Consider the following 12,469-nt stretch of genomic DNA (forward strand, 5'->3'; position numbering starts at 1 on the left):
GATATGAAGGAAACAATAGCAAAGATCAATAAAACTAAAAGCTGGTTCTTTGAGAAGATTAACAAAATTGATAAACCACTAGACAGACTCATCACGAAAAAAAGGGAGAAGACTCAGATCAATAGAATGAGAAATGAAACAGAGAAGTAACAACTGACACTGCAGAAATACAAAGGATCATGAGAGATTACTGCAAGCAACTATATGCCAAAAAAAGAGACAACCTGGAAGAAATGGACAAATTCTTAGGAAAGCACAACCTTCCGAGACCGAACCAGGAAGAAATAGAAAATATGTACAGACCAATCACAAGCACTGAAATTGAAACTGTGATTCAAAACCTTCCAACAAACAAAAGCCCAGGACCAGATGGCTTCACAGGCGAATTCTATCAGACATTTAGAGAAGAGCTAACACCTATCCTTCTCAAACTCTTCCAAACTATAGCAGAGGGAGGAATACTATCAAACTCAGTCCACGAGGTCACCATCACCCTGATACCAAAATCAGACAAGATGTCACAAAGAAAGAAAACTACAGGCCAATATCACTGATGAACACAGATGCAAAAATCCTCAACAAAATACTAGCAAACAGAATCCAACAGCACATTCAAAGGATCATACATCATGGTCAAGTGGAATTTATCCCAGGAATGCAAGGATTCTTCAATATATGCAAATCAATCAATGTGATACATCATATTAACAAACTGAAGAAGAAAAACCATATGATCATCTCAATAGATGCAGAAAAAGCTTTTGACAAAATCCAACACCCATTTATTATAAAAACCATCCAGAAAGTAGGCACAGAGGGAACTTACCTCAACATAATAAAGGCCATATATGATAAACCCACAGCCAACATTGTCCTCAATGGTGAAAAACTGAAACCATTTCCACTAAGATCAGGAACAAGATATGGTTGCCCACTCTCAGCACTAGTATTCAACATTGCTTTGGATGTTTTAGCCACAGCAATCAGAGAAGAAAAAGAAATAAAAGGAATCTAAATCAGAAAAGAAGAAGTAAAACTGTCACGGTTTGCAGATGACATGGTAATATACATAGAGAATCCTAAAGATGTTACCAGAAAACTACTAGAGCTAATCAATGAATTTGGTAAAGTAGTAGGATACAAAATTAATGCGCAGAAATCTCTTGCATTCCTATACACTAATGATGAAAAATCTTAAAGTGAAATTAAGGAAACACTCTCATGTACCACTGCAACAAAAAGAAAAAAATACCTAGGAATAAACCTACCCAAGGAGACAAAAGAACTGTATGCAGAAAAGTATAAGACACTGATAAAAGAAATTAAAGATGATACAAACAGATGGAGAGATATACCATGTTCTTGGATTGGAAGAATCAACATTGTGAAAATGACTATACTACCCAAAGCAATCTACAGATTCAATGCAATCCCTATCAAACTATCAGTGGCATTTTTCACAGAACTAGAACAAAAAATTTCACAATTTGTATGGAAACACAAAAGACACCGAATAGCCAAAGCAATCTTGGGAAAGAAAAACAGAGCTGGAGGAATCAGGCTCCCTGACTTCAGACTGTACTACAAAGCTACAGTAATCAAGACAGTATGGTACTGGTACAAAAACAGAAATATAGATCAATGGAACTGGATAGAAAGCCCAGAGATAAACCCACACACACATGGTCACCTTATTTTTGATAAAGGAGGCAAGCATATACAATGGAGAAAACACAGCCTCTTCAATAAGTGGTGCTGGGAAAACTGGATAGCTGCATGTAAAAGAATGAAATTAGAACACTCCCTAACACCATATACAAAAATAAACTCAAAATGGATTAAAGACCTAAATGTAAGGCCAGACACTATAAAACTCTTAGAGGAAAACATAGGCAGAACACTCTATGACATAAGTCACAGCAAGATCCTTTCTGACCCACCTCCTAGAGAAATGGCAATAAAAACAAAAATAAACAAATGGGACCTAATGAAACTCAAAAGCTTTTGCACAGCAAAGGAAACCATAAAGAGGACAAAAAGACAACCCTCAGAATGGGAGAAAATATTTGCAAATGAAGAAACTGAGAAAGGATTAATCTCCAAAATTTACAAGCAGCTCATGCAGCTCAATATCAAAAAGACAAACAACCCAATCCAAAAATGGGCGGAAGACGTAGATAGACGTTTCTCCCAAGAAGATATACAGATTTCTAACAAACACATGAAAGAATGCTCAACATCATTAATCATTAGAGAAATGCAAATCAAAACTACAATGAGGTATCACCTCACACGAGTCAGAATGGCCATCATAAAAAAATCTACATACAATAAATGCTGGAGAGGGTGTGGAGAAAAGGGCACCCTCTTGCACTGTTGGTGGGAATTTAAGTTGATACAGCCACTATGGAGAACAGTATGGAGTTTCCTTAAAAAACTAAAAATAGAACTACCATACGACCCAGCAATCCCACTACTGGGCATATACCCTGAGAAAACCATAATTCAAAAAGAGTCATGTACCACAATGTTCATTGCAGCTCTATTTACGACAGCCAGGACATGGAAGTAATCTAAGTGTCCATCGACAGATGAATGGATAAAGAAGATGTGGCACATATATACAATGGAATATTACTCAGCCATAAAAAGGAACGAAACTGAGTTATTTGTAGTGAGGTGGATGGACCTATAGTCTGTCAGAAGTAAGTCAGAAAAAGAAAAACAAATACTGTATGCTAACACATATATATGGAATCAAAAAAAAAAAGAAAAAGGTCATGAAGAACCTAGGGGCAGGACGGGAATAAAGACCTACAAGAGAATGGACTTGAGGACATGGGGAGGGGGAAGGGTAAGCTGAGACAAAGTGAGAGAGTGGCATGTACATATATACACTACCAAATGTAAAACTGATACCTAGTGGGAAGCAGCCGCATAGCACACGGAGATCAGCTCGGTGCTCTGTGACCACCGAGGGGTGGGATAGGGAGGGTGGGAGGGAGGGAGACGCAAGAGGGAAGAGATATGGGGATATATGTATATGTATAGCTGATTCACTTTGTTATAAAGCAGAAACTAACACACCATTGTAAAGCAATTATACTCCAAGAAAGATGTTTAAAAAAACCAAAAACAGGGGCTTCCCTGGTGGCGCAGTGGTTGAGTATCTGCCTGCCAATGCAGGGGACACGGGTTCGAGCCCTGGTCTGGGAAGATCCCACATGCCACGGAGCAACTGGGCCCGTGAGCCACAATTACTGAGCCTGCGCGTCTGGAGCCTGTGCTCCGCAACAAGAGAGGCCACGATGGTGAGAGGCCCGCGCACCGCGATGAAGAGTGGTCCCCACTTGCCGCAACTAGAGAAAGCCCTCGCACAGAAACGAAGACTCAACACAGTCATAAATAAATAAATAAATAAAGAACGTGAATTTCTTTAAAAAAAAAAAACAAAAACCAAAAACAAACAAACAAAAAAATGTCATTAGGGTAAAAACTAGGAAATCTGAATAAAGTATGGAGTTATGTTATAAAAAAATAAATAAATGAAAATAAAGAAATAAAAAGTGTGGTTTTTGGTTTTTTTTTTAAAGAATTGTAGCTTCTGGAAACAATAGGTGATATTATATGCTACAGCAATTTCAAACCCTAACTGAAATAAACTGATACTGTAAAAGAATATAACATATTCTATTATGTTAGAATAGAAGAAAATGTAACTATAAAATTTACGTCTGAAGATCACACACCAACTAATAGTGTGTTAATACAGTTGATTAGTTCAGTCTAAAATAGATCTGAACTTCAAAGCACACCTGTTGAAGTCATTCTCTAGCTCAACTAACTTCAAATACTCTCTACTGCCTACTACTTACTTAAAACATTTCAGCCTAGTATTCAAAGCCTTCCACAATATCTACCCAACCTGTGTCCATCAAACATATAGTTAATCATCAATTTCTTCCAGTTCTTTTGTTATATATGTGGCATACATCTTATATTTTTTATTTCTATGCACAGAAATAGGACTTCCTATGAATTAAGGAATTCATTTATTAATTCATACTGTGAGCATTTATTCAGCATCAAATTCTATTCTGTGCTCAGTACTTTCCCTGGGTTTTATCATCTCCACCTCAGAATACTGCAACACTGTCTGTATCAGTTAGGATTGTGTTTGACCTCATGTAACAGAACACCAAGTATTAGTGGCTTAACAACTTACGTTTATTTTCCTAAAGTCCAGGGCTGGTTGCAGTGGCTTCATGATATCACTCACATCTCAAATCACTTTATCTACCCACTTTGCTACTCTTAGTGCATGGCTTTTGTCCTCATGTTTGTCATCACATGGCAACAAGTGGCTAGTCACTTCCACTGTTGTTATTCCAAGAAGGAGGAAAAAGAACGTAGAGACTTTCCTAGAAATCTGTAGAACATTTATCTTTATATCTCATTGACTAGAACTGTGTCAAGGGAGTCACATGATGTCAAAGACTTTCTCTTTCTTTCAGCTTTGCTTATTTCTGTGAGTTCAACTCCTCTTTTTTGACACAGATTTCCTTCATGAGATAGTAGTGAAAGAGAAGAGTGAGACAATGGTCAAAGATAGCTCCAATATGACTACATCTGAACGTAATGCTCCCTAGCAGAGAGGGCTTGTTCTTCCCAGTGTTTTCATATGAAACACTGCACTTGCCTGAGTAGTGTGCCCATATCTGGACCAATAACTGGGCGAAGGGGATTGATACAATAATTAGTCAGGAGACTTCCCTGGTGGCGCAGGGGTTAAGAATCCGCCTGCTAATGCAGGAGACTCAGGTTAGAGCCTTTGTCCGGGAACATCCCACATGCCATGGAGCAAGTAAGGCTGTGCACCACAACTACTGAGCTTGTGCTCTAGAGCCTGCGAGCCATAGCTACTGAGCCTGCGTGCCACAACTACTGAAGCCCACATGCCTAGAACCTGTGCTCCACAACGAGAAGCCACCGCAATGAGAAGCCTGCACACTGCAACGGAGAGTAGCCCCCGCTCACCGTAACTAGAGAAAGCCTGCGCGCAGCAAAGAAGACCCAACACAGCCAAAAATAAAAATTAATTAATTAATTAATTAAAAAAAAATAGTCAGACCTGTGTTTCATGTCTACCCTGTAATGGGAATCTTTATCAAAACCGCATAAAATAAGAGAATGTTGTTTAGCCAAAGGAAGGGGAGTTCTATTAGCAGACGAAAAGAGTAAGAAACCCTGGGCAAAGACAATATTTGTCCCTATATCAGCACTGAACAATTTGCAAGATAACATTATTTCTGCCATGTTATATGGCATAGAACTTTAGGATATGTTCAAAGTATTGAAGAGAGCCAAAGCTGCTTTCTAAGGAATATCCTATCTTTGACTACCAGGTGACCTTGAAGCCTCTGTTGCTGAGGCTGGCAATTGTACCCCAATATTCATTATCCCCTTTTTTCATGGTAAAATAATTTTTAGCAGGACATATGGTCTTGTATTAGAAAGACTACATTTCCAGCCTCCCTTAGAGCTAGGTGTAACCACATGAATAACTTTTGGCAAATAGGAAGTGCTGAATGCAACTAGTTATGTGCATGGATGTGTGCGTATATTTGTGTGTATGTATGTATATATGTATGTATGTATATACATATATATAGTCATGTATTACTAGTTATATAGATATCAATATATACATTGATCTAGTTCTAATTATTTGTTTATTAGTGTCAATCTTCATATCACTGAATATATGAGCACTAGAATATGAAATCAGAAACTTCACCTTCTTTGTTTAATGCTGTCACCCCAGTATCCATAGTAGTTTTTGACACATAGAAAGGGTTCAATATTTACTGAGTAAAGAAGCAGGTCACTATTCTCTGCCTATTCAACCCCAATTTCTCCATGAAGCTAGATCTCAGACCACCCAGCCTAAAGTCTTCTCTTCTTATTCTGAATACTTGTTATAGCACTAATTTTCCATAGAGCTTATTTGACACTTTTTGTTTACTCCTCTGAGGTCTTAGCTGTAAATCCATTTGTCTATGTTGTATTTTTCAACCATATTATAAAATCCTAGAGGGCAGGGACCACAGTATGTTTATTTTTCATACCTCTATCAGTCTGTAGCCAGTATATCTGGTATAGAGTAAGCCCTCATTGAATACTGCTGAAAAAGACTAGGACAGACAGTTTAATAGTGCCTTAGGAAAACTTACTGTATTCACTGGATTTCTGGTCAAGAAATCTATTGAGTTGGCCAAAAAGCTCATTCGGGCTTTTCCCTAAGATGTTACAGAAAAATCCAAACGAACTTTTTGGCCAACCCAACATATGGGCTAAATATTAGTGTGGCTGGAAAATTAAAATATTTCTTGTTTTCTTGATGTTTAGCATCTACCTTGAAGTAACTATGGCATGTTTCTCTCTAAGCGTAAACTTACCAGGAGAAAATTATACTATTTTTAACATTTACAAGGCCTAACTAAAACTGAGACAGGTGTGATAGCTCAATGTACCTAAGAAGTCCTTCCCTTGGAGAGAATAGGTAGTAAAATACTTAATATCTTTTCCAGGTCTAGATTTTAAGAAATTCAAGGTATTTCCTCAGAGGGCCTCTTGTCCATTTAAGGCTCTGCTTGAATCCATATTTTATTGGAGCCTGGGTTTATTGCCTGGTTACAAGTAGTCAATCTAGGTGCCTCTGAAGGGAAACAAATACTCAGCATAGTAACACTGATGGAAAGTCACCACATCCATGTTATCCAATATTCCTATCTCCTTTTCTAAAGGAGAAACGTTACAGAGGTTACAGAAATAGGTAACCTCTGAAATGGCCTCTCCCACTCATGTCCACCTCAAGATAGAAAGCACTGAGATAGACCAGAACATCAACATCCTCTCCCGAACCAGTCTTATTTCCTGCTTTCAAACCCTACCTCCACTCACGTGTTTTCTCAAGGTATATTAGCCTCTATTTTGCTCATCTTGCCTAAAGTTCTACTCCAGAAAACATCTGCTTCTACACCACCACTCAAAGTCCCTTCCCCTCTTCTTTACTCTTTTTAAAAAAATATTTATTTATTTAGTTAGTTAGGCTGCACCGGGTCTTAGTTGTGGCATGCGGGATCTTCGTTGTGGCATGCAGTCTCTTTAGTTGCGGCATGCAGCCTCTTTAGTTGTGGCATGCATGTGGGATCTAGTTCCCTGACCAGGGATTGAACCCAGGCCCCCTGCATTGGGAGCATGGAGTCTTAGCCACTGGACCACCAGGGAAGTCCCCCTTCTTCTTTACTCTTAAGTTTGTAGTTCCAACGACTCCTAGCAATCCTTAGGTTGGTCAAGTATGCCTTGTAAGAATTTTTCACCATTGACAAAAAAACAAGAATTTCCATTCCTAAAATGAAGCACAACTCCAAAGCAGATAATTTCCAAGCTAAGATAATAATACTACCAAAAAACAACCTTCGCCACCACTCCTAGGGCATATACTTAATCATAGCTCAAAAAAGTCCAACTTATATATTATATTCTATTTTATAGCAAATTGTAAAAACACCCACGTAAACTATATTAGGCATGTATAATAAGTTCTATTACAATATTTTTCTATACTATTATACTGTTTCTATATAGGAACTCAAAATACCTAATATTTTAGAATGGTGGGATAAAGATATTGGTGATTTTACTTATTTATATTCATAGGAAAAAACATTACTTACTTGATACCCTATAATTTCCCAACACTCTACCATTAACCTCAAAAATCACAACCTTCTCTCATCTGGCTCAGTTGTGTCAAGTGTGTAGCAGGTCTAGAGAACTACTGGTCCAGAAAGGAGAAGGAAAAATGAAGACTTCACGAAAAATGGTTCCAAGGGTAAAAACAGAGTTGACATTATTTTATAAGTTTCAAAGTGTGAAAAATTAAATTGCCAGGCATTACGTAGAGTCACTGGTGAGGGTTTGGGGCGGGTTGGAGAGAATGAGAGAAGAGGTAGAGATTTAAAAAAAAAACAAAAAAACTGAGCAAATAAAAAGAATGTGGCAATGATTAACTTTAAGAAAAACAGAAGACTATAAAGAGAGGAAATATAATCACATCATATTACTTCACTAAGCAATGAACAATATTTACATAGTCTTTATAATGAAAACAATTCATACTGACTTTAAAAACATGATATAAGAATACTGGGAAAATGTAAGAGTGGAAGAGAAGTGTAAAAGAGACAGAATCTTCATCTACAGTAAACAGCAAGTGAATAGGTAATACTAAAATGAGTAAATCAAGAGATGGTAGTCTATTCATTTTATTCAGAAAGATGGGATAAATACCAGAAGACAAGGCTTACAGAGTTAAAAATGGCTAAGCAGGATGAGGTGGGGATGTCAGTGTACTGACACTATTTTGATATATTTAGTTTAGCAACATTTGGTTGTTAAAATTCATGCACTACTTCGATAAAAGTAACATTGCATTATAAAAAAAATTAACCATTTCAAGTAAACAGGCTAGTTTTAGTATTTTATCTATACTGTTTATAATTTTATAGAGTTCAGATAGGTTACTCAGCTTTCATCTCAGTTTAAATCACTCTGATATAAATTATAATCACTCTATACAAATTATCTTTTTTTATGGTGTATTTTTGTTTTTGGGGTGACTGCAACTGGAATAAAATGTTAAAAAAGTAGAATTTTTTGCTTTATTTTTTAACAACATTTTATAATGTCCTGCATGCCAATAGCTTTAGGAACACTTAAAATGATGTTTAGTTTCTTTTTGATATCATATAAAAATGGTCTGCATTATTAGCCCATAAACAGACTTGCACAAATTAAAATACTTTAACTCTTTGTTTAGTCATATTCTCTTTAAAAAGTTTCCTGACATTTACTGGTACATGTAACTGAACTATCTCCCTTGTTAATTCTTCTTGCATGAATGTTATGATTATATTACTAACAACCACTTTTATATAATTGGGCCTTTATGGGATCTAGACCACCTTATAAGAAGGTAAAGAATCTTCTAAAGAGTAAACCAATTTTGCCCTGCTAAACATTGGGAAAGAAACCAAGGATGAGTAGTAGAGCTCTATTTTTGGAGAAAAATTAGAATTGTACATTTAGATTTGACTGTGAAGTTATCTAGGAGGTTAACTCCCACCTCATGTAAATGGCAGGGAACTAGAATGTAAGAAACCCAAATAACATTCCTGTTGTACTAGTACTATAGAGACAGATGTTATCATAAAGACATGAACTATAGAATAAAATATAGAAGGCCGTGTACTTTGCAATATGGAATTAATTTTGGCTTTTTGAATACTAAATGTTTTTTCGCATGTACTTTCTCAGCCTATCATAATATGTATAGAGACAAAAAAAAGGTTAATATAAAATGAAGAAATTGAATATTCTGGGAACCAGCAATCATGGAAGTCATAAACACTTGAAGGAAACACTGAAAACCGAAGTGTACAAATACAGGCTGCTTGATCACTAAGCAATGAGTACATTTTTAGAGCAAAAATATTGGAAAAGTTTTAATCAACATGGGAGGCAATTTGCTTAAACCATCAGCTGGTCATTTTATTGCCAGAAGTGCTTCTCTTTTAGCTATATACTTGTAAGTTTTATTATGTGTTAGTTGTGTATATAATTAAAATTAATATTAAATATTGGTTCGAGTAATAATCCTTATATTGTTCCACAGTTTTCACTTCAATTTCCAAATATCTGTCCATCTTTCGTCCCCTTTGTTAACAGCGTAGATATGCTTCCTCTACAAACAAAATCTCCTTTTCATGTTCTTGAATAATTTTCAGAATTAAAGTTTCAAAAGAAACCTTGTGAAAAACTGTTTGAAAATATTAACACCATCAAAAGTAAGCAGGAAAAAAGAAATAATTAGAGCAGAAATCAATGAAATTGAAAACAGAAAATCCAATAAAGCAAATAAAACCCAAAGTTGATTCCTTAAAAAGATCAATAATATTAATAAGCCTCTAGCCAGGCTAACCAAAAAAACAAAAACCAAAAACCAAAAAACAAGCAAACAAAGAAAAAGCCAAAAGAGAGGAATCAAATTACTAACATCAGAAATGAAAGAGGGGACATAACGACAGATTCTATGGAAATTAAAAGAATAATAAAGGAATACTATGACCAAGCTCACAAATTTGATAACCATTTCAAGAAAATGAACCAATTCCTTGAAAGACAGAATCTAACAAAACTCACATAAGAAGAAATAAGAGGATCTGAATAGGCCTACATATATTAAAGAAATTGAATCAATAATTAATAACCTTCCAAAACAGAAAGCATCAGGCCTAGATGGGTCACTGGTGAATTCTATCAAATATTTAAGGAAGAAATTATACCAATTCTTACAATATCTTTATGTTCTTAGACTATCAGATATGAGTTGTGCTACTCATTTATGAATAGAAAAACATTCTTCTAGTTCATGGAAAGTCTTTTTTTTAATATTGAAATTTCACAGACATATCCCACTGAGGCTGGGGATAGGACCAAATTGTCTTCAGAGAGTTTGTACTTTTTTTTTCAATTGTGGTAGAACACACATAAAATAAAATTTGCCATCTTAATCATTTTTCAGTGTATTGTCTCTACTGTATTTCAGTATATTGTCTGTACTTTTAGTATCATCTCCAAGAAGGAATAAGGACCACAGACACATTTTTAAAACAACAAAAACAATCCTAGCTCGTTTATGGAACTGTGAGGAATGACTTGACATTCAGGTAGGAGTTGTTAGAAATCTAACTCTGAGTGTGCCTTATTTACTCAAATCAGACCCTACTAAAAGGCATTAGAAGCAGGTAGGTAAACAGTTAGCAATCAACTTGCTAAGTTCTATAAATTCCTAAAACACATCAGAAATCTGTGAGTTATACCAGTTAGAATGGCCATCATCAAAAAATCTACAAACAACAAATGCTGGAGAGGGTGTGGAGAAAAGGGAACCCTCTTGCACTGTTGATGGGAATGTAAAGTGATACAGCCACTATGGAGAACAGTATGGATGTTCCTTAAAAAACTAAAAATAGAACTACCATATGACCCAGCAATCCCACTACTGGGCATACACCCTGAGAAAACCATAATTCAAAAAGATTCATGTACCACAATGTTCATTGCAGCTCTATTTACAATAGCCAGGACATGGAAGCAACCTAAGTGCCCATCAATAGATGAATGGATAAAGAAGATGTGGCACATATATACAATGGAATATTACTCAGCCATAAAAAGAAACGAAATTGAATTATTTGTAGTGAGGTGGATGGACATAGAGTCTGTCATACAGAGTAAAGTAAGTCAGAAAGAGAAAAACAAATACCATACGCTAACACATATATATGGAATCTAAAAAAAACAGGTTCTGAAGAACCTAGGGGTAGCACAGGAATAAAGACACAGATGTAGAAAATGGACTTGAGGACATGGGGAGGGGGAAGGGTAAGCTGGACGAAGTGAGAGAGAGTGGCATGGCCATATATACACTACCATATGTAAAACAGATAGCTAGTGGGAAGCAGTCGCATAGCACAGGGAGATCAGCTCGGTGCTTTGTGACAACCTAGAGGGGTGGGAGGGAGACGTGAGAGGGAGGAGATATGGGGATATATGTATATGTACAGCTGATTCACTTGGTTATAAAGCAGAAACTAACACACCATTGTAAAGCAATTATACTCCAATAAAGATGTTTTAAAAATAAAAATAAAAAAGAAATAAAAAAGAAATCCGTGAGTTAGATTTCACTGACATGATAGATTCATAAAATTGGCACAAATAATATAGGAATTTGTTTCCAACCCAACCTCCTTCAAGGATTTCATTGAAAATGCCATGGGGAAATATTTTTGCTCTGCTTATTTTCATATCATATATTTATATTCTTATGGATTGTCTAAAATACATTGGGGAAAAAGTCAATATTTTGAAGAGCATACAGCTTTATAGTCCTTTTAAAAAAGATACTGAGCAAACAAATCATGGGTGGTAAAAGATGATATAGTTAGAGAATCTTTCTTTATTAAAGTTAAAAGCTTTATCATTTTTAAATAATTAAAAAAATAAAGGTGATTCAGACTAATGTAACAGTTATAGTACAGCAACCATGGCAGAATGAAAAAAGCACTGATTTGAAAGACTTAAATTAAAACCTCAGATCTACCATTTTTTAGTTATGTGTGTATGATCTCAGACAGGTCACTTATTACCTCTGAGTCACAATATCCTAATCTGTAAAATGGTGATAATGTTCACATGTACCTCACAGAGTGGTTGTAATAACATGCTTGAAGATATATGAGTTAACTTACATAAAAGTACCTGGCACGCTTGCTTAGCATCAAGTGGCTCTCAGTGAACACCTCCTCCTTCCCTTCCTCCTTAATAAATAGCACTTAGA

General features: G+C 36.0%; 1 protein-coding gene across 10 annotated transcripts in view; it reads right to left on the reverse strand.

Moving 5' to 3' along the window:
* Positions 1–12,469, reverse strand: part of VPS13B (vacuolar protein sorting 13 homolog B) — a 769,553-nt gene that overhangs the window by 280,163 nt on the left and 476,921 nt on the right. The gene's annotated exons all lie outside the window — the stretch shown is intronic.

Source organism: Balaenoptera acutorostrata, chromosome 17, assembly GCF_949987535.1.
Source record: "Balaenoptera acutorostrata chromosome 17, mBalAcu1.1, whole genome shotgun sequence".
Classification (NCBI taxonomy): domain Eukaryota; kingdom Metazoa; phylum Chordata; class Mammalia; order Artiodactyla; family Balaenopteridae; genus Balaenoptera; species Balaenoptera acutorostrata.